This window comes from Limulus polyphemus, unplaced genomic scaffold (assembly GCF_000517525.1).
Source record: "Limulus polyphemus unplaced genomic scaffold, Limulus_polyphemus-2.1.2 Scaffold1403, whole genome shotgun sequence".
Classification (NCBI taxonomy): domain Eukaryota; kingdom Metazoa; phylum Arthropoda; class Merostomata; order Xiphosura; family Limulidae; genus Limulus; species Limulus polyphemus.
Genome location: NW_013667013.1, coordinates 47,859 through 53,277, shown reverse-complemented (window position 1 = coordinate 53,277; position 5,419 = coordinate 47,859). Strand labels below are relative to the sequence as shown.

Here is a 5,419-nt window from a genome sequence, read left to right as displayed (position 1 = left end):
AATGCAAAAAAACAAATGCTGAGATTGTTTGAATGAGAGTACAAGTGACACCATAAAGGCTTGATTTTCATTCAGAAAGGTAAACCTAGATCTCACATGAATAAAGTAGACAAATGTATAGTTATCTATAGGCATTCATAACACCAGAAAAATTCCAATACGTTACCTTACCTCCACTCACATAATAGCTTTTCTCTATTTGTGCAATTTTCACTTGCCACTAACATTGATGCTCCCATCTACTCTCACATGATTTCACATGGTGTAGCTGCACTGTAGCATGCAAATGAGCATGCAACAACTCTCCACCAATATAAATGTGACATACCCTCCTAGTGCAGCTGACTCCCTCTGTACTATAGAGCACTCTCATCACTTTTCCATTTAGCATTCCTGTTTCAGATTATGATGTACAATTTCACAAAATACTACTGTATTGACAGATTTTGCTAAAAGAAATGTAGAAAATTTCCTTTCTTTTATTTTCCACATAATGAACTCTCAATTTAGTAATACTACAATGGCTTCTGGTATGGATCCTGTCACTGCTGATCCAACAACAATTACTACTTCTGTGGCTTTGGGTTCCACACTTTTAGTGGAGGAGGTCTCGGCCTTGGTATATTGTGAGTTAGAGTCTAACATGCAGCCAGCTACATCTCTGGAGCTGTGGTCAGATCTCCTGGAGAATTTGTTCCTGAAGAGGAAGATTTGGACAGCCTTTTTCCACCTCTTGCCTTTGATGTGCCTTCTTGCTCTACCCCTCTCAATTTACCTCATCCTTTATCTGCATTTTTGGACATGATTTCTCAGGTATATTACCTCTTGTCTCTTTCTCCTGTGTCTTATAATTCCCCCTCCATTCTTCATTCTGTTCTGACATCGGATTATATAGTTTTTTCCCTCCTCACTTGATATTCAAGTCCATGCTGAACAGTTTCTTACCCAGTTATGTTTGGCTGACTTGCATGCTTTGGCATATCATAGGTCAGAATTTTTGTTTTTGGATTCCAAGACCTTAGTGTCTCTGATTTAGGCATGGGGCTCCAATCCTGCTACTACACTACAATTTTTCCTGGCCCACTTCTCTCATCTCTGTCTCACTCTCATTACTATCTACATTATCTCTTATCCATGCACCTCCTTTCCGAGGCTATCCACTGTTCCCCTGAGGAGTTTTCGGTGGATACACTCACTCTTCCTCAGCCTTATCTCTTCATGGCTCTTTTGTTGTTAGAACCTCCTTGGGAGGGGGTGCCTTCTTGTCACACATACATCTGTCTGCTTCCTAATTACGTGATCTCCATCTGGCTCTTTTCTTACACCAGTCTGTTTTTGTGGATCTCCCTAATATTTTAGTCTCAGGTGGAGGCTGCTCGTAAACATTCCTCCCTCTTTTCTCTTGTTTTTTTGTCTTTCCCAATCTTCTCTTGTTTATGTGACTCACCCCCCATGCATCCTTCCCTCTACCAATGCCACCTTCCTGGGTTTATGTGGTGAGTTTCCAAATTGCCCATCTTTGCATTTTTCAATGCTAGTTTCATCAGTGATTATCCTGTGGGTTCTGGCACTATATGAGCATGGTTGGCCAGGTTTGCGTATCTGTGGTGTCCTTTCACCATGGACACTTGGGTTCTTCAGGTTCTAACAGAAGGACTGTCTCTTTATTTTTCTGTTCTTCACCCTTTACACCTATGCCCTGGTTCTTTCCTCCTTCCTCAGGATTCACTTTCTTGCCAGCACCTTTCTGAGGCAGTTCAAGATCTCTTGAACAAAGATGCTATAGAGCAGTGGTTCCCAACTTTTTGTGGCCCTTGCAACTCCTAAAGAAGCCCATACACCCCTCCCCTGAAAAGTGTGCATTAGACATTTCCTCTTGTCAACATTTGGGGAAATGTACCTTGTATAGGTCTCTTCTGCACACCCCCTGGACCCTCATTTCACACCCCTGGTTGGGAACCCCTGCTTTAGAGCAAATTTTTCACCCTTCTCTGGGTTTTTATTCCCAGCTGTTCATTGTTCCCAAGAAGATCGAAGATTGGAGTCCTGTTATCAATCTCTGCAACCTCAGTTGCTTTACTGACCTCCCACAGTTCACCATGGAGTCTTTCCTTGCCCTCTGATGGTCATTCAATCCAGGTTTATGGGTGACCAAGGTAAACATGTTGGATGCTTACCTTTATATACCAATTTTTCCAGCATCCAGACGTTATGTTCAGTTTATTCACAGGAATCGGGTGTTCCACGCTCTACCCTTTTGTCCGGCATTGGCACCATCTTCTATTGCATGGTCAAAGCCTTTGCCTGCTGTATTCACAACAAAGATTTCCATTGTTACCATTATATGGACGATTGGCTCCTTCCTAACAAGCCTCTCACAATAATACCCATTTCCTCCTGCAAGTGGTGGCTTATGTGGGATAGCCTGTCAAACAGAAGTCCCACCTTGGCCCACACAGTATCTTATTCATCTGGAATGTGTTTTTCAACACCTATTTCATCAGGGCCCAGTCTCCTCTTCATTTAAGAGTGATGGAGCTCATGATTTACAAAGCCAAGTCTTCTCTTTCTGCATGTGAGGTTCTCTCTCCTTTGTGCACATGAGCCACCATGGAATCCCTCATTCCTTTGGGATATGCACTCATGCATTGACTTCAGTGGGTGCTGTACAATCAATATAATCTTATTCAGGATCCATTGGACTCTGCCACCTTCCTCCCTCCTTCCATACAAGTCGACTTTGCCTGGTAGCTCAACAGGAATAACACCTCAATGGGTGTTCACCTGCCTCCTCCCCATCCCAGTTTGCATCTCTTTACAGATGTTTCTCTTATGGGATGAGAAGCATACTTGGATTCTCAGAAAATAGCTGGTCGAGGCCAAATCTTCCCTACACATCAATCTTCTGGAACTCCTAGCTGTTTGTCACATTTCCTACCGGTGGTATGGAGCCACCTGGTCTGATCCATTCTGAAAATTTGACTGTTGTCTCTTACATCAATTGTCGAGGGGGTACCTGATCCCATTTGCTTTGCTTTCAAATGCTGGATCTCCTTTTCTGGGCCCAGTCTCAGCAGGTCTGTCTTCTTGCTTGTCACATCTAAGGTGCTCTGAATCTTGTGGACAGATTGGGTGTCTCGTCCTGATGAAATTCAACTAACAGAGTGATCTCTTGCTTCTCAAATGATCCAGTAGTTATGCTCCCAGCTAGGTATCACCCTTCTGGATGCATTTGCCACCCAGCTCAATACAAAACTCCCCTTTCTGGTTCTGCATCCTTCAACATTAACAGTGGATTCCTTCAATCAGAATTGGACCATTCTCTATCTGTATGCTTATCCTCCCATCTATCTTCTGTCCCACGTACTCTCTCTCTTATACAAACCATTCCATCTCAAGTCTTTCTCATTGTCCCATTATGGCTTACACAAGTGTAGTTTCCACTGTTGAACCTCCTCCTTTCATCATCATTTCCCATACCTCTTCCACTTTCCCGATCTCTTCTCCGGTAACCTCAGTCCTCTGTCTTTCATCTCACTGTAGCCATACTCTGCTTTCATGCATGGATTTTGTCCAGTCCCTTGCGAGATGATCTACACTCTCTACATGGGTAGCCTTCTTTCTTTCTCACTCAGCCATCTCCTCCTCATCTGGCTATCACTTGCCATCCGTCGCCATTCTCCATACCTCACCTTGACTCTGAAAGGGTTAAGTTTTTACTTTTTTATTTATTCCCTTTACAGTGGCCCTTTCTTCTTTCCTGGATCCTGCTCTGTGACAAGTGGTGCCTTTTTAAGTATACTTAAATGTAAATCTGCACCATACTGCTGTACAGGTCTGTAACACTCACTGAAGAGATGGAGGTTGCCTCATGGTATCTTGCTTCACAAATAAGGCCTGCACCAGACCATGCCAACTCGTGAACTACAATGAGTAAAGCAGTTTCGGGATTGCTGTCCATCCTTCTGGTCCTAGGTGAATAAACCGGAACTGGCCTTCTTTTCAAAATAGGGTTTTTGTGGTCAGCCATTGCACTATCTTACGGTGCTACATTCCTCTGTACTCCTTACCATGTTGTTACCCTCCCTCTCCCAGTGGATTACAGGAGTCTTTGCCAGTTACCTGTTCCTAGTTTCTGGAGTGGTGGACCATGGAGGTTTCCTTCAGAGTGTGACCAGTTCCACTGAGTTGAGAGTAGGGTGGTGATATTCTGGTGGTGTAGATTGTGAGTAAATACCCAATGCTGCCTGGTTTTGGACTGTACAATTCTGCCACATGCAGTTCAACCCTCCGGCTGGCTTTACCCCATCCTACTGCTGCCTGGATGTCAGTTCCTGGGCAGTCTGGTGTTGGATCAATGTAGGACCAGCCAACATAAGTCCTCACACATATGAAATATTATTTTGAAATATTAAAAGTCAACTTTTGAAAATGTAAAACCTGTAGAACTTTGTAATATGATCCTTCAAAATATTTTAATATAAAAAACAAAAACTAGATATAATTTGAGAAATTTATTTAACTTTTTCAGCAATGAATGGATTATATAAATCTGTAACCTTTTTGTTTGTTTTGGAAACCCACTTCACCACAGAAGTGAAGAATGACAAACAACAAAACCAAGTTTTCAATATGTAATTACCCCTTAAAAGTTATAATTATACTTTAAAAAGTTTTGAAGTCTGTCTTTTACTTGTAGGACTTCTCTCAATCCATATATGAGACTTGCACTTAATAAAAAAATTCTGGTGATTTTTACCTGAAATTTATAGTCCTTACTTTTTTTTTTATCTTGAAACAATACATTGAGGAGAATGTGAAGAAAAGTGGCTCCAAGCGGCTGTTATTTCGTATGATTCTGTAAGTTCCTACACACACATGAACTATAATTGAGGTGATAAAACTAATAAACAACAACAACATATATACAAGTTTGATTTAAAATTTTAGAAAAATTGAAAGTAGATTAATTTTCCTTTAGTTTTTACTCATACTAGTTTGTAATACTAAAGATCATTGTCTAAAGGACACATTGAATTATACATCACTTACTATGAATTATCCTTTCTATGACATATACATCTGTAAGAATTATATTAAAAAAATCTATATCTTGAAAATTAAAAAATGAATCTTATCGTAAATTAACACCCCACTTTATAATCCTCGTATAATATTATGCAAAAAAACTTAACATGCTGGGGAAGCAATAGAAGCACTTGTGCTATTATTTAAGTAGATATACACTTAGTATGTTTTTTTTATGTTTATAATCTATTCATATACATGTTGGATTAATGGAAGTTTTTAATATCTATTGTAAATAAATGTATTTAATTGTAATGAGTAGCGCCCAGGTGGGCTTAATTGTTGGAATTTCAATTAAAACTACTCGTTACACCAAATTTATTTATTGGAG

At 40.4% G+C, this 5,419-nt stretch overlaps 1 protein-coding gene across 1 annotated transcript in view; it reads left to right on the top strand.

Annotated features, from left to right (window-relative positions):
* The window catches only part of LOC106463424 (centrosomal protein of 290 kDa-like), a 149,136-nt gene that overhangs the window by 101,614 nt on the left and 42,103 nt on the right, over positions 1 to 5,419 (top strand). The window lies entirely within an intron of this gene.